Here is a 24,013-nt window from a genome sequence, read left to right on the forward strand (position 1 = left end):
TAGAACCCTAGGACAAATGGTGGAAGCAAAGCTATACAGACAAAATCTCACACAGAAGCATACACATACACACAAAAAGAGGAAAAGGGGAAAAAATCATAAATCTTGCTGTCAAAGTTGACCTCCTCAATTTGGGATGATTCGTTGTCTATTCATGTATTCCACAGATGCAGGGTACATCAAGTTGATTGTGGAGCTTTAATCCGCTGCTTCTGAGGCTGCTGGGAGAGATTTCCCTTTCTCTTCTTTGTTCTCACAGCTCCCAGGGGCTCAGTTTTGGATTTGGCCCCGCCTCTGCGTGTAGGTTGCCGGAGGGCGTCTGTTCATCACTCAGACAGGACAGGGTTAAAGGAGCCGCTGATTCGGGGGCTCTGGCTCACTCAGGCCAGGGGGAGGGAGGGGCACGGAGTGCGGGGCGAGCCTGCGGTGGCAGAGGCCGGCGTGACGTTGCACCAGCCTGAGGCGCGCCATGCGTTCTCCCGGGGAAGTTGTCCCTGGATCCCGGGACCCTGGCAGTGGCCGGCTGCACAGGCTCCGGGAGCGGAGGTGTGGAGAGTGACCTGTGCTCACACACAGGCTTCTTGGTGGCAGCAGCAATAGCCTTAGCATCTCATGCTCGTCTCTGGGGTCTGCGCTTCTAGCCACGGCTCGCACCCGTCTCTGGAGCTCCTTTAAGCAGAGCTCTTAATCCCGTCTCCTCGCGCACCAGGAAACAAAGAGGGAAGAAAAAGTCTGTTGCCTCTTCGTCAGGTCCAGACTTTTCCCCGGACTCCCTCCCGGCTAGCCGTGGCGCACTAACCCCCTGCAGGCTGTGTTCACGCCGCCAACCCCAGTCCTCTCCCGGCGCTCCTACCGAAGTCCGAGCCTCAGCTCCCAGCCCCGCCCGCCCTGGCGGGGGAGCAGACAAGCCTCTCGAGCTGGTGAGTGCTGGTCGGCCCTGATCCTCTGTGCGGGAATCTCTCTGCTTTGCCCTCCGCACCCCTGTTGCTGTGCTCTCCTCCGCGGCCCCGAAGCTTCCCCCTCTGCCACCTGCAGTCTCCGCCCGCGAAGGGGCTTCTAGTGCGTGGAAACCTTTCCTCCTTCACAGCTCCCTCCCACTGGTGCAGGTCCTGTCCCTATTCTTTTGTTTCTGTTGATTTTTTTTTCTTTTGCCCTACCCAGGTACGTGGGGGGTTTCTTGCCTTTTGGGAAGTCTGAGGTCTTCTGCCAGTGTTCAGTAGGTGTTTTGTAGGAGTTGTTCCATGTGTAGGTGTATTTCTGGTGTATCTGTGGGGAGGAAGGTGATCTCCGCGTCTTATTCTTCTACCATCTTCCTGGAAGCTCTAACCTATGACTTTTAATTGAGATGTTTAGACCCTTTCCATTTCATGTGATTACTGATCCAGTTGGGTTTAAGAGTCATCACCAGTTGTTTTAGCAATTGTCCCATCTATTTTTTGTTCTTTTTATTTGTTTGCTCTTCTTTTGGATTGAGTATTTAATTTCTTCCATTTTCTTTTCTTTGCTATTGGCTTATTAGGTATAACTTTTATCTCTTCTGGTGCTTACTTTAGAGTTGGAGTATTTTTAGCTTGCCATAGTGTATCTTCAGTTAATATTATACCACTTCATGTGTAGTATAAAAACCTTAACAATATACTTTTATTTTTCCCTCCCAGACTTTGTGCATACACTCCACATATATTATAAATCTCAGTATGTATTTCTGTTTTTTCTTTGGACAGATATTTCTTTTTTAACCTTAAAAATAGGAATACAAGCCTTTTATATTTACCCACATAATTACCATTCCTGGTGCTATTTTTTCCTTAGTATAGATCCAGATTTCTTTTTTTCTTTGATAGCTCTTTATTTTGTTTTTAAAAAATAAAATATTGGAGTATAATTTGTTTACATTGTTGTGTTAGTTTCTGCTGTAAAACAAAGTGAATCAGATATACATATACTTATATCCCCATATCTCCTCCCTCTTGCGTATCCCTCCCATCCTCCCTAACCCACCCCTCTAGGTGGTCACAAAGCATGGAGCTGATCTCCCTGTGCTATGTGACTGCTTCCCACTAGCTATCTGTTTTACATTTGGTAGTGTATATATGTCCATGCCACTCTCATTTCATCCCAGTTTACCCTTCCCCCTCCCCATGTCTTCAAGTCCACTCTCTACATCTGCATCTTTATTCCTGTCCTTCCCCTAGGTTCTTCAGAACCATTTTTTTCTTTTTTTAGATTCCATAAATATGTGTTAGAACAGTATTTGTTTTTCTGTTCCTGACTTAATTCACGTTGTATGACAGACTCTGTGTCCATCCACCTCACTACAAATAACTCAATTTTGTTTCTTTTTATGGCTGAGTAATATTCCATTATATATATGTGCCACATCTTCTTTATCCATTCATCTGTCAATGGACACTTAGGTTGCTTCCATGTCCTGGCTATTATAAATAGTGCTGCAATGAACATTGTGGTACATGCTTCCTTTTGAATTATGGTTTTCTCAAGATATATGCCCAGTAGTGGGATTGCTGGGTCATATGGTAGTTGTATTTTTAGTTTTTTAAGGAACCTCCATGCTGTTCTCCATGGTGGCTCTATCAATTTACACTCCCACCAACAGTGCAAGAGGGTTGCCTTTTCTCCACCCTCTCCAGCATTTATTGTTTGTAGATTTTTTGATGATGGCCAATCTGACCAGTGTGAGGTCATTGTAGTTTTCATTTGCCTTTCTCTAATGATTAGTGATGTTGATCATCATTTCATGTTTTTGTTGGCAATCAGGATATCTTCTTTGGAGAAATGTCTATTTAGATCTTCTGCCCATTTTTGGATTGGGTTGATTGTTATTTTGATACTGAGCTGCATGAGCTGCTTGTATATTTTGGAGACTAATCCTTTGTCAGTTGTTTTGTTTGCAAATAATTTCTCCCATTCTGAGTGTTGTCTTTTCTTCTTGTTTATGGTTTCTTTTGCTGTGCAAAACATTTTAAGTTTCATTATGACCCATTAGTTTATTTTTGGTTTTATTTCATTTCTCTAGGATGTGGGTCAAGAAGGATCTTGCTGTGATTTGTAATAGAGTGTTCTGCCTATCTTTTCCCCTAAGAGTGTAATAGTGTCTGGCCTTACACTTTGGTCTTTAATCCATTTTGAGTTTATTTTTGTATACGGTGTTAGGGAGTGCTCTAATTTCATTCTTTTACATGTAGCTGTCCAGTTTACACAGCATCACTTATTGAAGAGGCTGTCTTTTCTCCATTGTATATTCTTGCCTCCTTTGTCAAAGATAAGGTGACCGTATGTGGGTGGGTTTATCTCTGGGCATTCTATACTGTTGTATTGAGCTATATTTCTGTTTTTCTACCAGTACCATTCTGTCTTGATTACTGTAGCTTTGCAGTATAGTCTGAAGTCAGGGAGCCTGATTCCTCCAGCTCTGTTTTTCGTTCTCAGTATTGCTTTAGCTATTCGGGGTCTTTTGTGTTTCCATAAAAATTGTGAAATTTTTTGTTGTAGTTCTGTGAAAAATGCCATTGGTAGTTTGATTGGGATTGTGTTGAATCTGTAGATTGCTTTGCGTAGTATAGTCATTTTCACAATGTTGATTCTTCCAATCCAAGAACATGGTATATCTCTCCATCTGTTTGTATCATCTTTGTTTTCTTTCACCAGCATCTTATAATTTTCTGCATACAGGTATTTTGTCTCCATAGGCAGGTTTATTCCTAGGTATTTTATTCTTTTTGTTGTAGTGGTAAATGGGAGTCTTTCCTTAATTTCTCTTTCAGATTTTTCATCATTAATGTATAGGAATGCAAGATTTCTGTGCATTAATTTTGTATCCTGCTACTTTACCAAATTCATTGATTAGCTCTAGTAGTTTTCTGCTAGCATCTTTAGGATTCTCTATGTATAGTATCATGTCATCTGCAAACAGTGACAGCTTTACTTCTTCTTTTCCAATTTGGATTCCTTTTATTTCTTTTTCATCACTGATTGCTGTGGCTAAAACTTCCAAAACTATGTTGAATAAGAGTGGTGAGAGTGGGCAACCTGTTCTGGTTCCTGATCTTAGTGGAAATGGTTTCAGGTTTTCACCTTGAGAATGATGTTGGCTGTGGGTTTGTCATATATGACCTTTATTATGTTGAGGTACATCCCATCTATGCCTACTTTCCAGAGAGTTTTTATCATAAACGGGTGTTGAGTTTTTTCGAGCGCTTCTTCTGTATCTATTGAGATTATCATATAGTTTTTATTCTCCAATTTGTTAATATAGTGTATCACATTGATTGACCGGTATATATTGAAGAATCCTTGCCTTCCTGGGATAAACCCAACTTGATCATGGTGTATGATCCTTTAAATGTGCTGTTGGATTCTGTTTGCTAGTATTTTGTGATGATTATGCATCTATGTTCATCAGTGATATTGGTCTGTAGTTGTTTTTCTTTGTGATACCTTTGTCTGGTTTTGATATCAGGGTGATGGTGGTCTTGTAGAATGAGTTTGAGAATGTTCCTCCCTCGGCTACATTTTGGAAGAGTTTGAGAAGGATAGATGTTAGCTCTTCTCTAAATGTTTGATAGAATTTGCCTTTGAAGGCGTCTGGTACTGGGCTTCTGTTTATTGGAAGATTTTTAATCACAGTTTCCATTTCAGTGCTTGTGATTGGTCTCTTTATATTTTCTATTTCTTCCTGGTTCAGTCTCAGAAGGTTGTGCTTTTCTAAGAATTTGTCCATTTCTTCCAGGTTGTCAGTTTTTTCCGCATGTAGTTGCTTGTAGTAATCTCTCATGATCTTTTGTATTTCTGCAGTGTCATTGTTATTTCTCTTTTTTCATTTCTAATTCTGTTGATCTGAGTCTTCTCCCTTTTCTTTCTTGATGAGTCTGGCTAATGGTTTATCAATTTTGTTTATCTTCTCAAAGAACCACCTTTTAGTTTTATTGATCTTTGCTATCATTTCCTTCATTTCTTTTTCATTTATCTCTGATCTGATATTTATGATTTCTTTCCTTCTGCTAAATTTGGGGGGTTTTTTGTTCTTCTTTCTCTAATTGCTTTAGGTGTAAGGTTAGATTGTTTATTTGAGATGTTTCTTGTTTCTTGAAGTCAGATTGTATTGCTATAAACTCCCCTCTTAGAACTGCTTTTGCTGCATCCCATAGGTTTTTGGGCAGTCGTGTTTTCCTTGTCATTTGTTTCTAGGTATTTTTTGTTTTCCTCTGTGATTTCTTAAGTGATCTCTTGGTTATTTAGCAGCATATTGTTTAGCCTCCATGTGTTTGTATTTTTTACAGTTTTTTTCCCCTGTAATTGATATCTAGTCTTATAGTGTTGTGGTCGGAAAATAAACTTGATACAATTTTAGTTTTCTTAAATTTACCAAGGCTTGATTTGTGACCCAAGATATGATCTATCCTGGAGAATATTCCATGAGCACTGAGAAGAAGGTGTATTCTGTTGTTTTTAGATAGAGTGTCCTATAAATATCAATTAAGTCCATCTTGTTTAATGTGTCTTTTAAAGCTTATGTTTCCTTATTTATTTTTATTTTGGATGATCTGTCCATTGGTGAACGTGGAGTGTTAAAGTCCCCTACTATGATTATGTTACTGTCAATTTCCCCTTTTATGGCTGTTAGCCATAAGAATTCAGGTGCTCCTATGTTGGGTGCATAAATATTTACAATTGTTATATCTTCTTGGATTGATCTCTTGATCATTATATAGTGGCCTTCTTTGTCTCTTGTAGTAGTCTTTATTTTAAAGTGTATTTTGTCTGATATGAGAATTGCTACTCCAGCTTTCTTTTGATTTCCACTTGCATGGAATATCTTTTTCGATCCCCATTTTCAGTCTGTATTTGACTGTAGGTCTGAAGTGGGTCTCTTGTAGACAGCATATATATGTGTTTTGTTTTTGTATCCATTCAGCCAGTCTATGTTTTTTGGTTGGAGCCATTTACATTTAAGGTAATTATCGATATGTATGTTCCTGTTACCATTCCTTAATTGTTTTGGTTTTTTTTTTTTTGTAGGTCTTTTCCTTCTCTGTGTTTCCTGCCTAGAGAAGTTCCTTTAGCATTTGTTGTAAAGCTGGTTTGGTTATGCTGAACTCTCTCAGCTTTTGCTTGTCTTTAAAGGTTTTAATTTCTCCATCGAATCTGAATGAGATCCGTGCTGGGTCGAGTAATCTTGGTTGTAGGTTTTTCCCTTTCATCACTTTAAATATGTCCTGCCACTCCCTTCTGGCTTGCAGAGTTCATGCTGAAAGATCAGCTGTTAACCTTATGGGGATTCCTTGTATGTTATTTGTTGCTTTTTCCTTGTTCCTTTTAATATTTTTTCTTTGTATTTAATTTTTGACAGTTTGATTACTATGTGTCTTGGCATGTTTCTCCTTGGATTTATCCTGTATGGGATTCTCTGTGCTTCCTGGAGTTGACTGACTACTTCCTTTCCCATATTAGGGAAGTTTTCAACTATAATCTCTTCAAATATTTTCTCAGTCCCTTTCTTTGTCTCTTCTTCTTCTGGGATCCCTATAATTTGAATGTTGGTGTGTTCATTGTTGTCCCAGTGGTCTCTGAGACTGTCCTCAATTCTTTTCATTCTTTTTCCTTTATTTTGTTTTGCAGTAGTTATTTCCACTATTTTATCTTCCAGGTCACTTATCCTTTCTTCCGTCTCAATTATTCTGCTATGGATCCCTTCTAGAGAATTTTTAATTTCCTTTATTGTGTTGTTCATCATTGTTTGTTTGCTCTTTAGTTCTTCTAGGTCCTTGTTAAACGTTTCTTGTATTTTCTCCAATTCTATTTCCAAGATTTTACATATCTTTACTATCATTACTCTGAATTCTTTTTCAGATAGACTGTCTATTTTCTCTTCATTTGTTTGGTCTGGTGGGTTTTTACCTTGCTCCTTCACCTGCTGCATATTTCTCTGTCTTCTCATTTTGCTTAACTTACTGTGTTTGGGGTCTCCTTTTTCTAGGCCACAGGTTCGTAGTTCCTATTGTTTTTGGTGTCTGCCCCCAGTGGGTAAAGTTGGTTCAGTGGGTTGTGTAGGCTTCCTGCTGGAGGGGACTGGTTCCTGTTTTCTGGTGGATGAGGCTGGATCTTGTATTCCTGGTGGGCAGGACCGCATCCAGTGGTGTGTTTTGGGGTGTCTGTGAACTTATTATTATTTTAAGCAGCATCTCTGCTAGTGGGTGGAGTTGTGTTCCTGTCTTGCTTGTTTGGCATGGAGTGTCCAGCACTGGAGCTTGCCGGTTGTTGAGTGGAGTTGGGTCTTAGCATTGAGATGGAGATCTCTGGGCGAGCTCTTGCCAATTGATATTATGTGAGTGCTGGAGGTCTCTGGTGGTCCAATGTACTGAACTTGGCTCTCCTACCTCAGAGGCTTAGGCCTAACACCCAGCCAGAGCACCAAGACCCTGTCTTCCACATGGCTGCACTGTTCATAGGAATGCAATTTAATGCAGCCACTACTGAAAACAGTATGGAGGGTTCTGAGCCATTTCTTGGGAGTGTGTTTGTAATGAACAGCTGTGGGGAGAGAGGTAATGTTTCTCCTTCAGACAAACAGGAAGCTTGCTAACCTCTCATTTTAAAAGCAGTGGAGTCCTCAAACTCAGTATTCCTCAGTGTAATACAACCAAGTACATGTATAGCACCCAACTGAATCCCTCTGTGTCATCCCAGTGGGAACTCCAGATTTCTATCTGGTATGATTTTTCTTCTGACTGAAGAACATGTGTTAACAGTTCTTGTAGTCTTGTGTTAAGATTCTGAGTGTGATGATTCAGCTTTGATACGTCTGACAAAATCTTTTCTTTGCCTTTGTTTTTGAGAGACATTTTTGCTGGGTATGGAATTTTAGGTTGACAGGGTTGCTGCTGTTGTTGTTTCCCTAGTACTTTAAAGATGTTGCTCTACTGCCTTAACTGTATTTTTCCGAAGAGAACTTGGTCTCATTCTTATTTTGTTCCTTTGTGTATAATGTGCTTTATTTCTCTGATTGTTTGTCACATTTTCCCTTTATCGTTGTGTATGCATCTTTTAATTCTATTATGCTTTGGTATAATTTTCTTCATGTTTCTTGTGCTTGGGGTTTGTTGAGCTTCTTGGATTTGTAGGTTTACAGATTCATCAAATTTGGAACATTTCTGGCCATTATGTCTTTAATATTACCTCTTCCCACCTCCTTTGGGGACTCTAATTACATATCTATTAAGCAACTTGAAAGTTTCCCATAGCCCACTGAAGCTCTCTTAATTTTTTTCTTTTTTAGTCTTTATTTTCTCTGTATTTTATTTTAGTTACTATACCATCAAGTTCACTAATCTTTAATTCTGCAATGTCTAATCTGCTCTATTTTATCTGAGGTATTTTCTATTTCAAGCATTGCATTTTTCATCTTTAAAAGTTTGATTTGGGTCTTTTAAAAATCTTTCAAGTCTGTACCTTACATTCTTGAACATATGGAATATAGTTACCATAACTGTTTTAATGTCCTAATCCGACAATTCTCTACCATCCATGCTGATTCTGGAACTGTGTTTGTTCATTGATTTTTTTGCCTTATTATGGCTTACATTATCCTATTTCTTTGTAAGCCTTATAATTTTTTTATTAAATTCAAAACCTCATGATTTTTACTTTGTTAGATGCTTAATATTACATTCTTATAAATATTCTTGAACTTCGCTCTGAAGTTTGGTTAAATCACTTGGTAACAGTTTGATCTTTTCAAGCCTCCTGTTAAACCTTGTTAGGTGAAACCAGAACCACCTTTAATCTAAGACTAATTTCTTCCACCATGGAGGTAATACCATTGTAAATACTCTGCCTGATTTTCCTTGAATTATGATGTTTTCCCTCTGACTGTTTGGAACATGAACTATTATTGGACCTGTCTGAGCTCTGAGTATCTGCTCCTTTCAAGTGGTTCTTTCCCTTTCCTAAGATAATTTCTCCACAGGCCTATGCTACTAAATATGAAAACTTGAGGGGGTATTACCTGTGGATCTCCATAGCTCTTTCTCTGTACAGCTGTCTTCCCCCAGGACTCTGCTTTTTTAACTCCAGCTTTTGCCCTCACTAGACTCCATGTGTCTCTCCTCGATTCAAGGTTACTGCCTGGTTCTGTTTGGATTCCCTTTCTTTGCACTGCAGCCTGGAAAATATGTCTGGGCAGTAAGCTGGGACTGTCACGGTGCTCACCTTGTTTGTTTTCCCTCTCTCCGGGACAAATGTCCTCTGCTTACTGAGTTGATGTGCAATGCCTGAAAACTTTGTTTAGTTTTTTTGTCAGCTTTGTTAAAATAATATAATATTAACTGTTTAGCTGTTTCAGGAAGGGTGGTCTAAATGGTCCCTCTTACTCCATCTTGGCTAGAAGCCGAAGTCTTATCTTTTTTTTTTGGTGATATTTTGGATAACCAATTCAATTTCTTTAAGATTTTAGGCTATAACCTATACTTGGTGACTGTTTTTATTTCTTTTCAGTTTCTTCTTGTTAGCCAGTGATCATGTTGTTCTCCCTCCTTGGACCTACTGCTTCATATAATCTACACCCTCACAAAGTAGTTGGCAGGTTTTTTTTTTCCATTTTGCCCTTCATTATGAGTAGTGATCCTAATGAATTCTATTCACATTTCCTGTTGTTATATCAAGCCCTTTCCTCTCTGTCCACCCGCTTTTGTTTCTAGAGCTGTACTCAGGCCTTCTTCCCTCCTCTGCATTACTCTGGGGAACCCTGACTCTCAGAATGTTTTCCTTCTCCTGCTCGGACAGCAACAGTTACTTCTTTTGTTTATGCTAGACAGTGTGTTAAATTTATTTGGAAAACACACAAAAAACCTTCTTCTACTTTTTTTTTTTTTTTTGCCTAGAGGGTAACACCTGGCTGCCATGTATTCTGAATATATGGATGGGGAAATTGGCAGCAGGCTTTCAATAACTGCTCCTGTTTTCAGCCCTGTGTGGTACCCTGCTGCTTATCACACCTGGCGTCCTGAGTCTATCACCCTCCCACCTCTGAAAGGCAGGATGGCTCCCTCCTTAGCAGCAGCCCCTCCATATTTCTTCTGGGCTGTGCCTTTTCCTGGCTTGCTTTATTGAGCTGCACTCTTCCACTCACTTTCCACCCTCTAGAACTGTGTTGAAACAGTTCATCCATTGATAAACTACCTCTTGTTCTTTTCACTGCTCTGTGCTTACCCCTCTTCTTTCAACTAATGTATTCTTCTTTTAATGGGATCTGAGGAACGAGAGGAGATAAATTCATATGCTCAGTTTGTAATCTTGACCTGACACCAGTTGCTATTTAGTTACTAAAGCCGAGGATTTTTTTCTTCTAGAACTTACATTTAATTTTTAAATTCACACTGTTGACTAATTCCTTTTCCTGAAACCATGTCTTTCCATGTTTCAGTAACTCCAATCTGTACTGATTTTTCTCTTATTTCTCTGGATATTACTCCTCTGTCTTCACTTTCTCTCTACATCTCTTTACATGTTTTTATATCCCAGATTTATATGCTTGAGCTTCTTCTCTGCTTACTGTACCTATTGAACATTTGCACATGGATATCTACCTGTGTCTCAAACTCAGCACACCCCAAACCAAACCTGCCATCTTCACTCCGGTATCTGCTCCTCCACCCACCTGTACCTCCTTGATGAACAGAACTTCTGTGCCTCTAACCACCAAGATAGAAATTTAGACACCATCTCTACTCCCTTTTCAGATTCAATTGGCCATCATACCTTGCCTGTAACATCTCCTAAATAGTGTTCAGATTTACTCACTTCTTTCTATTTTCTCAACTATTGCTTCTTTTATTCCTATTATTTATAATTTTTATTATAGAAATTTTAAACACAGTAAAATGTACCTGTCACTCAGGGTCAGCAATTACCAACATTTGGCTAATTTTGTTTTATCATCCCCTTGCTCCCCATTTTCTCCTCCATTGTTTTAAAACACATTCCAGATGTCATATCATTTCATCTGTAAAAATTTCAGTGTGTCTTTCTAAAAGGAAAAGATATTTGAAAACATAGGCACAAAATCTTTATCATCATAAAATAATAATTCCTTAAAATATATTCATATATCCAGTAAGTATGTTTCCTTGTTGTCTCATAATTTTTTGTTTTTACAGTAGATTGGTTCAGATCTGGAACTAAGCAGGAACCACATGATGTATTTGGTTGCTATGATGTAACTGAGTCTACTTTAGTTTAGAGGTTCCTCCTCCCTTTTTGTTTTCTCTTCCCCTTTATTTATTGACTAAATCAGGTCATTTGTCCTGTAGAATCTCCCACATTGTAGATTTTTCTGGTTACGTCCTCATGGTGTCATTAAAGATGCTTCTCTATTTCTGTATTTTCTGGAAACTCATATTTAGATCTAGAAGCTTCATTAGAATTTTTGTAAAAATCGGGATTCCCTGGCAGTCCAGTGGTTAGGACTACGTGCTTTCACTGCCGGGGCCCTGGTTCAACCCCTAGTCAGAGAACTAAGATCCCACAAGCTGTGTGGCATGGGGGAGAAAACAAAACAAAAGAAGAATTTTTGTAAGAAAGATCCAGAGATGGCTCCTATGTCATCATATCAGGGGGCATATAATGTATAATGTATGGTTGTCTCTTTTCTTGTAATGATATGATTTTTCAGTGGCTTAGTGTGTTATTATTCTAATCCATTCATTTAAAAAAATCCCTATAACCTCTCACTTAGTGGTTTTAACAGCTATTGACTATCATTGCCTAGGCCTGTTATTATTAGGGACCTATATTTCTTACCAGCTTTACTGCAACAACTTCTTAAGATTGCCACTATAATTTTTTCCCCTAACTTGACCCCATTATGCACACTGCCACCAAATGGATTTTTGCATACCACAAACCATTTCATATGATTTCCCTGCATAAAATTCTTCAGTGGATTCTTAGTGAATTCAGAACAAAATCCAAATTCTATAGCAAAGATAGACGAGAGTCTTTATCATTTGGTCCCTGCTTACCTGCTGTTATTTGCTTTATATTTATAAATGCTTGAAACTTTCTAAAATAGAATTCTTCTTGAGGTAGACAAAGTTACAAGATGTTGGTTTAACACATATGGGAAATGAGGGATGAGCTGCTGCACTGCTGATATACAGGCAGACGGCAGGATTATTTTCATAACAGAAAATAAGCTTTGATGAACCAGAGCATCTTAATATTTCACAATATATGTAAATCAAATCATTATTCTGTATACCTTAAACTTATAAAGTGCTGTCAATTATCTCTCAATAAAGCCGGGAAGAGTACTTATAAATAAAGAAAAAAAAAAACCCGGGTCGTTGACCACATCAACAATGGTAACGTGGCATCTCAAGGCTGTGCCCAAGGGTGTTGACTTTAGGGCAAGAAACCCAGGGAAGGGGTATAGGAGAAGGGGGCAATGGCTTTTGGAAGAAAGAATAGTTATATTTTTTCCCAGCTTTACTGAGGTAAAAATTAACAAAAATTCTGTATGTATTAAGGTGTACCATGTGATGGTTTCATATACATAATATTTGCACTGTGAAATGATTACCATGATCAAGTTAATTAACACATTCATCACCTCACAGTTACCGGTTTTTGCCTTTTTTTTTTTTTTTTTGGTGTAGTGAGTAAAGGTACATTTTAAAATGTATTGTTTATAAATTTGCCAGAAAAGTATATTGTTTGCCTCGGTTGTGTTACCATTTCAAGCTTCCTTCCCATGATATTTCTCTTCAAGTTATTACGTAGATGTAAATAACTATGATTTAATTAATTAACTCGTGAAATCAAATTATAATTTTATAATGAATTTTTTATCCTCATCTACATGTTTTATTTAGGTTCATGTTTAATAAAAATCTCCCAAGAAATATATATTGTAACATCATAATGTTTACTCATCATGATAAATTTACTAGCATCCATACATTTATTCTCTACATCTGTGTCTCCATTTCTGCTTTGTAAATAAGATCGTCTATACCAATTTTTTCAGACTCCACATATATTTGTTAATATACGATACTTATTTTTCTCTTTCTGACTTACTTCACTCTGTATGACAGTCTCTAGGTCCATCCACGTCTCTACAAATGACCCAATTTAATTCTTTTTTTTATGGCTGAGTAATATTCCATTGTATACATGTACCACATCTTCTTTATCCATTCCTCTGTTGAGGGGCATTTAGGTTGTTTCCATGTCCTGGATATTGTAAGTAGTGCTGCAATGAACATTGGGGTGCATGTGTCTTTTTGAATTATGGTTTTCTCTGGTCTCATGCCCAGTAATGGGATTGCTGAGTCACATGGTAGTTCTATTTTTAGTTTTTTAGTTTTTTTTTTTTTTTTTTGTGGTACGCGGGCCTCTCACTGTTGTGGCCTCTCCCGTTGCAGAGCACAGGCTCCAGACGTGCAGGCTCAGCAGCCATATCTCACAGGCCCAGCTGCTCCGCAGCATGTGGGATCCTCCTGGACCAGGGCATGAACCCATGTCCCCTGCATCGGCAGGTGGACTCTCAACTGCTGTGCCACCAGGTAAGCCCTATTTTAGTTTTTAAAGGAACCTCCATACTGTTTTGCATAGTGGCTGTATCAATTTACATTCCCACCAACAGTGCAAAGGGTTCCCTTTCTCCATGCCCTCTCCAGCTTTTGTTGTTTGTATATTTTGTGATGGTGGCCATTCTGACCTGTGTGAGGTGATCTCATTGTAGTTTTAATATGCATTTCTCTAATAATTAGATATGTTGAGCATTTTTTCATGTGTTTGTTGGCCATCCGTATGTCTTCTTTAGAGAAATGTCTATTTAGGTCTTCCACCCATTTCTTGATTGGATTGTTTGATTTTTTGATATTGAGCTACATGAGCAGTCTGTATATTTTGGAGATTAATCTTTTGTCAGTTGCTTCATTTGCAAATATTTTCTCCCATTCTGAGGGTTGTCTTTTCATCTTGTTTATGGTTTCCTTTGCTGTGCAAAAGCTTTTAAGTTTCATTAGGTCCCATTTGTTTATTTTTGTTTTTATTGTCATTACTCTAAGAGGTGGGTCAAAAAAGATCTTGCTGCGATTTGTGTCAAAGTGTGTTCTGATATGTATATGTATATATATGTATAGCTGATTCTGTTTGCTGTAGAGTAGAAACTAACACAGCATTGTAAAGCAACCATATTCCAATAAAAATTTAAAAACAAGTAAATATAAAGCAACAACAGAAAAATAAACCTATATCAAACATTCAAGGAAGAAATAATAATTCTACACAAACTCTTCCAGAACATAGGAGTATGAACACTTTTTGATTCATTTTATGAAGTCAGAATTACCCTTTTTTTTAACAAAACCAAAAACATTACAAGAAAAGAAAACTATAGGCTGATATTTCTCATGAACATAGATGCAAAAATCCTCAACAACATATCAAATTAAATTTAACAACTTAAAAAAATATTATGATACCAAATTGAGTGGGATTTATCCTGGGAATGCAAGTCTGGTTCAACATTCAAAATCAGTGTTATAAATATATCAGTAAACTAAAGAAGAAAATCCATATGATTGTATTTATACAGAAGAGGTATTTGACAAAATTCAACATCCATTTGTGTTAAAACCCCTGATGAACTAGGAATAATTTATTGTTTTCAACCCAATAGAGAATCAACCAAGAGAATAGGGCTAACATAATATTTAATTGTGAAAGACTGAATTCTTTCCATCTGAGGTTAGGAAAGAGGAAAGTATGCTTACTCTCACCATCACTCTTATTTAACATCATACTGGAGGTTCTAATTAGTGCAGTAAGGCAAATGAAGAAGGAAGTAAATAATAAACAAATACCATACAGAATGGAGAGAAAGGAATAGACCTCTATCTATTCACAGTTGACATTACTGTCTATGAAGAATCTACAAAGAATCAACAATAAGGTGTTAGAACTAAAATGTGAGTTTAGCAAGGCACCGGATGCAAAGTCAAAATACAAAAATCAGTTGCATTGGTACATACTAATAATGAACAATTTGAAAATGAACTGAAAACCTAGAAGAGTTTATCTAATGACTGGCCACTCATTAATTTAGTAAAGTTAACTTATTTTCCCTTGTACATGAAGTCATTAAGAAGTTTGGTCAGGATTTGGCATGAATTTTCATAGCCTCCCAAAGAAAATCACTTATTCATTGGGTTGGGCTTCTCACGTTTCAACATACCCTTAGTCTTATTTCAAATCTCTGATGACACAGGGACAACTCAGCTGTTGTTATATGTGACACAGATTGACAGGAACTATTATTTTCAACAATAGATCTGAAACAGCTTTGGTTGAATTCAAATAAATTGTAGACAGAAAAGACTTGTGTTCTGCATCGTGGCATCTCATCACCCCAAAGCATACGTTTAATAAGTTATGAGGAAGGGACATAAAATGAAAGATTTCCTGAACAGGACTGTTGAAGGTGACAGTTAAAGAGAAATTTAGATTTCTTGGAACTGAACATGCCACTATGCATTTCATTAAAACTGTCTGTCTTTTTGAATTTCTTATAGGGTGAACCTATTATGCAAGTAAAATATAGATGTGGTCTGGATATGGTTCAACTTTTGTTTACTTTTAACTTAAATGTTAAATTTTCTTTAAATCACTGACTTGAAACATGGCGAGTTCCTGTCTCCTTATATAGATTTTTCAGCCTATGTTTTGCAAGGTGCATTAAAAAAAATTTACTAGCATCTTACATAAAACATTTTAATTTTTAAAAAAACAAATTAAAATATACATATGACTTTTTAAATGAAACAATACAGGAAGGCTAATAAGAACACAAACCCTTCCATCCATACTTCCTGTTCTAATTTCCTCTTCTCAGAGGCAACAATGTTTAACCCTTTGGGGTTTCAATTCCTCTCATGATTATAATTAATTTGAATTCTATTCCTTTTATATTTAATTTATTCATAATTAATTATAATATTTGGCTAAATATAATTCTTTATAAAACAACTTTTAAAGACATCTTAATTATACCTTATTCCTTATACTTTACACTTTATATTTACTTATTCAATTCAACTGAGTAAAGTTTTATTGCTAGATATAAATTCCCTAAATGTAACAGCATCAATTAGCAGGCGGCATTTACGTGAGTTTCCTTATAGATAGTTGGCCTTTGCTAAATATCTGCAATTGGTCCTTAATCATGTCTGACTCATAAATGGAATGATGGAATCATGTCTGAATCAGACGGATTCTATCTGCAACGTTCCCTGCACCAGCCACAGTTACAGGGGCTATGACCAGCCACTATCGCCTAGCCTCTTTTATGTGGCCAGCCCCACAACTCACATGTGTCCTTGAGTCTCCAAGACTCTGCTGATGCACCATTGAACATCCCTGACACTGATTTTCAATCTGCATAATGACTGGAGTTGGTGTCAGTGAGAGGGGCTGAACTGGGATGGAGATCCCTTGGGCCCCTGCTGTAGGGGTCACTCTTGTAGATTTCTCATGAAGGCGGGGAGATGTGTCTCATGAAACTGAGTCTTGTCAATTCAGATTTATTTTGAAAAAATAGTCTTATTTAATGGTAGTGACTTAAACTGTTATTTTTATAGTCCATGCTAGATTTTTTTTTCTTTGGTAATTGCCAATTTCTTATAATACCTGAATCAGTTGCAGTGGTGTAATTTGCTAATACGTTTCCCTTCGATGGAATTGGAAGGGTGAGCTAATGGGGCCAGAGGGTGTGCAGAAATGGTACCTAATTATAAAATAATGGAACACAGTCTGCATAATGAAATTACCTCATAAACAGAACGATCACAACCGAGATGATTCAGTAATTAATGATTACATCAAGTAAATTAACTCGTTTGTATCTCAACCCTACATAAATGATGTGAGAAAGTATAATACCTTAACTATGTAAACAATTAATAAATATGGAAGACATTATAAATTCACAGAATTGAAAGCCCACACAGCTATAGAATTAATTACTTTTGTGTGCGTTAGGTGTTTTGGAAACTAAGCATTAATTTTCTGGCTTTGACTCAAATCAAGACCACCCTGTAGGAAAGTTTAATTCCTCAGTGAGTACCTATTTATCATTTAGTGGAATGTTTGGCAACTAAGCCACCAAAACAACATATGCAAATGAATGTTTACTAATGATTGAATAAAAGCATGCTCTATTTCTGAATGTGCTTAATTCAAGAGTAATGTAAAAATACAAAGACTTTTTTATTTAAAACAGTCTACCTTAATTAAGATGCAGAATTAATCTTCAAAATACTAAGCTGTTTACAATTTTGGCAATTTGACAATCTGGCAAACATTTCTTTGAAAATGTGAGCGACAAGTAAAATATGAGTCTAGTTAGATCAAACCTAAATATATGATTATTTAAACATTTTCAAATAAACATTTAAAACTTTATTTATCTTATAAATAATTGTCCTGGAGAAAGTGCTATGTTATAAAACCTTTATCATGTAATTTAAAATGTGAATTTGCAGTAGTCTTGTGGTTATTTGGTCTGGAAGGGGACAGATATTTGTGAAAGAATGTTCTGACAGACTAAAACAAAACCTTAGCATTTAAATTTTAGGACCAGAGAAATCATTACATCTAAGGCGACAATATATCTGATTTGATAGAATGTGATATAGTTAAAAAATTATTTGTGTGGTGTGGTTTGAGACTACAAATTCTTCCTTATTCAAAAATCCATGAACTGCATGTATCATTTTATTTTCAAAATGGATAGTTTACTTGTAAAGAAATTCTTCAGTTCTTTATTAGAAATATATCTAAATTTTATTTCTTGCCCAAGGGCATGAAATTCTGCAAACATTTTCATTTATTAATAGTTGTGAACACCTGGGCATTTATAGACATTACTGATATTTTTACATGTAAAAATTTAGAATAAATGTTGGATATAAGAGAAGGATTTTTAACTTTAAAATTTATTTGTATTTCTTAAGACCATAGTTTCCACAAAAGTCAATGTTTTGCTGTTTTGGTTTGTTTACCTTAAACAAAATATGATTTTTCTATTTAAAACATCTGAAAAATATATTCTCAAATATCAACTAGTTCTTGAAATATATCTGGATAGTTATAAGTGTAAATTAACCCAAATATCAGGATTCCATTTCCTTTAAAACAGATGATTTTTTTTTTCCTTTTTGGTAAAGGGATGGAAAATTGTGGGTTTATTCTTGGGAGCATGAATCCAAAACATATTAAACCAGACTTTATTTTCCCTTGAAAAATAATTCTGTCCTAATTACCATGTATGCATTGTTTATTGCCTTTAAAGAATGACTTAACATGATTAATAAGCAAGCACCTGAGAAAGAATACTCTTATTTTCTTCCAGAAAAGAGAGGTTCTGTGTGTGAGACCACCCCAAAGGCCAGCACTACACTGGACGATAGTCCTAAAATAAAGTCTTCACTCACAGTTAGGGAAAGAAACTTTCAAAAATGTATTGAGGTAGAGCTTCAAGATGGCAGAAGAGTAAGACGTGGAGATCACCTTCCTTCCCACAAACACATCAGAAATACATCTACATGTGGAACAACTCCTACAGAACACCTACCGAACGCTGGCAGAAGGCCTCAGACCTCCCAAAAGGCAAGAAACTCCCCAGTACCTGGGTAGGGTAAAAGAAAAAAGAAAAAACAGAGACAAAGAATAGGGACGGGACCTGCGCCAGTGGGAGGGAGCTGTGAAGGAGGAAAGGTTTCCACACACTAGAAGCCCCTTCCCGGGCGGACACTGCGGGTGGTGGAGGGAGTAAGCTTCAGAGCTGTGGAGGAGAGTGCAGCCACAGGGATGCGGAGGGCAAAGCAGAGAGATTCCCGCACAGAGGGTCGGTGTGGACCAGCACTCACCAGCCCGAGAGGCTTTTCTGCTCACCCGCCGGGGCGGGCAGGGCTGGGAGCTGAGGCTCAGGCTTCGGAGATTGGATCACAGGGACAGGACTGGGGTTGGCGGCGTGAACACAGCCTGAAGGGGCTAGTGCGCCACGGCTAGCCGGGAGGGAGAGGAAAAGTCTGGAGCTGCCTAAGAGGCAACAGACTTTTTCTTGCCTCTTTGTTTCCTGGTGCACGAGGAGAGGGGATTCAGAGCGCCGCTTAAAGGAGCTCCAGAGATGGACGTGAGCCACAGCTATCAGCGCAGACCCCAGAGACGGGCATGAGATGCTAAGGCTGCTGCTGCAGCCACCAAGAAGCCTGTGTGCAAGCACAGGTCACCACCCACACCTCCCCTCCCGGGAGCCTGTGCAGCCAGCCACTGCCAGCGTCCTGTGATCCAGGGACAAGCTCCCCGGGAGAATGCACGGCGCACCTCAGGCTGGTGCAACGTCACGCTGGCCTCTGCTGCTGCAGGCTCGCCCCACATCCGTACCCCTCCCTCCCTCCGGCCTGAGTGAGCCAGAGCCCCCTAATCAGCTGCTACTTTAACCCCCTCCTGTCGGGGCAAAGAAGAGACGCCAGAGGGTGACCTACATGCAGAGACAGGGCCAAATCCAAAGCTGAATCCCAGGAACTGTGCAAACAAAGAAGAGAAAGGGAAATTTCTTCATACAGCCTCAGGAGCAGCGGATTAAATCCCCACAAACAACTTGATGTACCCTGCATCTGTGGAATACATGAATAGACAATGAATCATCCCAAATTGAGGAGGTGGACTTTGGGAGCAATGATATATATATATATTTCCCTTTTTCTCTTTTTGTGAGTGTGTATGCGAATGCTTCTGTGTGTGATTTTGTCTGTATAGCTTTGCTTTTACCATTTGTCCTAGGGTTCTTTCTGTCCATTGTTGTTGTTTTTTTTTTTTAGTATAGTTTTCAGCACTTGTTATCATTGGTGGATTTGTTTTTTGGTTTGGTTGTTAATTCTTTCTTTCGTTTTTTAAATCACTTAAAATTTTTTTTAATTATTTTTTGTTTTTTATTTTAATAACTTTTAAATCTTATTTTATTTAATCTTTTTCTTTCTTTCTTTATTTCTTTTTTCTCCCTTTTATTCTGAGCTGCATGGATGACAGGATCTTGGTACTCCAGCCAGGCATCAGGGCTGGGCCTCTGAGGTGGGAGAGCCAAGTTCAGGACATTGGTCCACAAGAGACCTCCCAGCTCCACGGAATACAAAACGGTGAAAATCTCTCAGAGATCTCCAACTCAATGCCAAGACCCAGCTCCACTCAACAACCAGCAAGCTACAGAGCTGAACACCCTATGCCAAACAACTAGCAAGACAGGAACACAAACCCACCCATTAGCAGAGAGCCTGCCTAAAATCATAATAAGGTCACAGACACCTCAAAACACACCACCAGACGTGGATCTGCCCAACAGAAAGACAAGATCCAGCCTCATCCACCAGAAAACAGGCACTAGTCCTTTCCACCAGGAAGCCTACACAACCCACTGAACCAACCTTAGCCACTGGAGGCAGACACCAAAAACAATGGGAACTACGAACCTGCAGCCTGTGAAAAGGAGACCCCAAAACACAGTGAGTTAAGCAAAATGAGAAGACAGACAAACACACAGCAGATGAAGGAGCAAGGTAAAAATCCACTAGACCTAACAAATGAAGAGAAAATAGGCAGTCTACCTGAAAAAGAATTCAGAATAATGAGAGTAAAGATGATCCAAAATCTTAGATATAGAATTGGAGAAAATACAAGAAACATTTAACAAGGACCTAGAAGAACTAAAGAGCAAACAAACAATGATGAACAATACAATAAAGGAAATTAAAAATTCTCTAGAAGGGATCAATAGCAGAATAACTGAGGCAGAAGAACTGATAAGTGACCTGGAAGATAAAATAGTGGAAATAACTACTGCACAGCAGAATAAAGGAAAAAGAATGAAAAGGATTGAGGACAGTCTCAGAGACCTCTGGGACAATATTAAATGCACCAACATTAGAAATATAGGGGTCCCAGAAGAAGAAGAGAAAAAGAAAGGGACTGAGAAAATATTTGAAGAGATTATAGTTGAAAACTTCCCTAATGTGGGAATGGAAATAGTTAATCAAGTCTGCGAAGCACAGAGAATCCCATACAGGGTAAATCCAAGGAGAAACACACCAAGACACATCAAACTATCAAAAATTAAATACAAAGAAAAAATATTAAAAGCTGCAAGGGAAAAACAACAAATAACATAAAAAGCAATCCCCATAATGTTAAAAGCTGATCTTTCAGCAGAAACTCTGTAAGCCAGAAGGGAGTGGCAGGACATATTTAAAGTGATGAAAGGGAAAAACCTACAACCAAGATTACTTGACCCAGCAAGGATCTCATTCAGATTAGATGGAGAAATTAAAACCTTTACAGACAAGCAAAAGCTAAGAGAATTCAGCACCACCAAACCAGCTTTACAACAAATGCTAAAGGAACTTCTCTAGGCAGGAAACACAAGAGAAGGAAAAGACCTACAATAACAAACCCCAAACAATTAAGAAAATGGTAATAGGAACATACATATCGATAATTACCTTAAATGTAAAAGAATTAAATGCTCCAACAAAAAGACATAGACTAGCTGAATGGATACAAAAACAAGACCTGTATATATGCTACAACAGACCCACTTCAGACCTAGGGACACATACAGACTGAAAGTGAGGGGATGGAAAAAGATATTTCATGCAAATGGAAATCAAAAGAAAGCTGCAGTAGCAATTCTCATATCAGACAAAATAGAGTTTAAAACAAAGACTATTACAAAAGACAAAGAAGGCCACTACATAATGATCAAGGGATCAATCCAAGAAGAAGATATAACAATTGTAAATATTTATGCACCCAACATAGGAGCACCTCACTATGAAAGGCAAACATTAACAGCCGTAAAAGGGGAAATCAACAGTAACACAATCATAACAGGGGACTTTAACACCCCACTTTCATCAATGGACAGATCACCCAAAACGAAAATAAATAAGGAAACACAAGCCTTAAATGATACATTAAACAAGATGGACTTAATTGATATTTATAGGATATTCCATCCAAAAACAACACAATACACTTTATTCTCAGTGCTCATGGAACATTCTCCAGGATAGAGCGTATCTTGGGTCACAAATCAAGCCTTGATAGATTTAAGAAAATTGAAATCATATCAAGTGTCTTTTCAGGCCACAACGCTATGAGACTAGATATCAGTTACAGGAAAAAAATCTGTAAAAAATACAAACACATGGAGGCTAAACAATACACTACTTAATAACCAAGAGATCACTGGAGAAATCAAAGAGGAAATCAAAAAATATCAAGAAACAAATGACAATGAAAACACGACAACCCAAAACCTATGGGATGCAGCAAAAGCAGTTCTAAGAGGGAATTTTATAGCAATACAATCCTACCTTAAGAAGCAAGAAACATCTCAAGTAAACGAACTAACCTTACACCTAAAGCAATTAGAGAAAGAAGAACAAAAAAACCCAAAGTTAGCAGAAGGGAAGAAATCAGAAAGATCAGATCAGAAATAAATGAAAAAGAAATGAAGGAAATGATAGCAAAGATCAATAAAACTAACAGCTGGTTCTTTGAGAAGATAAAATTGATAAACCATTAGCCAGACTCATCAAGAAAAAAGGGAGAAGACTCAAATCAATAGAATTAGAAATGAAAAAGGAGAAGTAACAACTGACACTGCAGAAATACAAAGGATCATGAGAGATTACTACAAGCAACTCTATGCCAATAAAATGGGCAAACTGGAAGAAATGGACAAATTCTTAGAAATGCACATCCTGCCAAGACTGAATCAGGAAGAAATAGAAAATATGAACAGACCAGTCACAAGCACTGAAATTGAAACTGTGATTAAAATTCTTCCAAGAAACAAAAGCCCAGGACCAGATTGCTTCACAGGCAAATTCTATGAAACATTTAAAGAAGAGCTGAAACATATCCTTCTCAAACTCTTCCAAAATATACAGAGGGAGGAACACTCCCAATCTCATTTTATGAGGCCACCATCACCCTGATACCAAAACCAGACAAAGATGTCACAAAGAATGAAAACTACAGACCAATATCACTGATGAACATAGATGCAAAAATCCTCAAAATACTAGCAAAGAGAATCCAACACCACATTAAAAGGATCATACATCATGATCAAGTGGGTTTTATCTCAGGAATGCAGGGATTCTTCAATATATGCAAATCAATCAATGTGATACACCATATTAACAAACTGAAAGATAAAAACCATATGATCATCTCAATAGATGCAGAGAAATCTTTTGACAAAATTCAACAACCATTTATGATAAAATCCTCTACAAAGTAGGCATAGAGGGAACTTACCTCAACATAATAAAGGCCATATATGACAAACCCACAGGCAACATCATTGTCAATGGTGAAAAACTGAAAGCATTTCCACTAAGGTCAGGAGCAAGACAAGGTTGCCTACTCTCACCACTATTATTCAACATAGTTTTGGAAGTTTTAACCATAGCATTCAGAGAAGAAAAGGAAATAAAAGGAATCCAAATGGGAAAAGAAGAAATAAAGCTGTCACAGCTTGCAAATGACATGATACTATAGATAAAGAATCCTAAAGATGCTACCAGAAAACTGCTAGAACTAATCAATGAATTTGGTAAAGTTGCAGGATATAAAATTAATGCACAGAAATCTCTTGTATTCCTATACACTAATGATGAAAAATCTGAAAATTAAATTAAGAAAATACTCCCATTTACCATTGCAACAGAAAGAATAATATACCTAGGAATAAACCTACCGAAGGAGAGAAAAGACCTGTATGCAGAAAATTATATGACACTGATGAAAGAAATTAAAGATGATACAAATAGATGGAGAGATATACTATGTTCTTGGAATGGAAGAATCAACATTGTGAAAATGAGTATACTACCTGAAGCAGTCTACAGATTCAATGTAATCC

The 24,013-nt window shown here is 37.6% G+C and overlaps 1 long non-coding RNA gene across 1 annotated transcript in view; it reads left to right on the top strand.

Moving 5' to 3' along the window:
• LOC307185904 overlaps positions 1–19,252 on the top strand; it is a 33,180-nt gene extending 13,928 nt beyond the window's left edge. The window contains exons 4-5 of the long non-coding RNA XR_013828203.1: positions 13,446–13,586; positions 18,437–19,252. This is a non-coding gene — a long non-coding RNA (uncharacterized lncRNA). The remainder of the gene's footprint in view (positions 1–13,445; positions 13,587–18,436) is intronic.
• The last annotated feature ends 4,761 nt before the right edge of the window (positions 19,253–24,013 follow it).

The sequence above is a fragment of the Stenella coeruleoalba genome, assembly GCF_951394435.1.
Source record: "Stenella coeruleoalba genome assembly, chromosome: 4".
NCBI classification, from domain to species: Eukaryota; Metazoa; Chordata; class Mammalia; order Artiodactyla; family Delphinidae; genus Stenella; species Stenella coeruleoalba.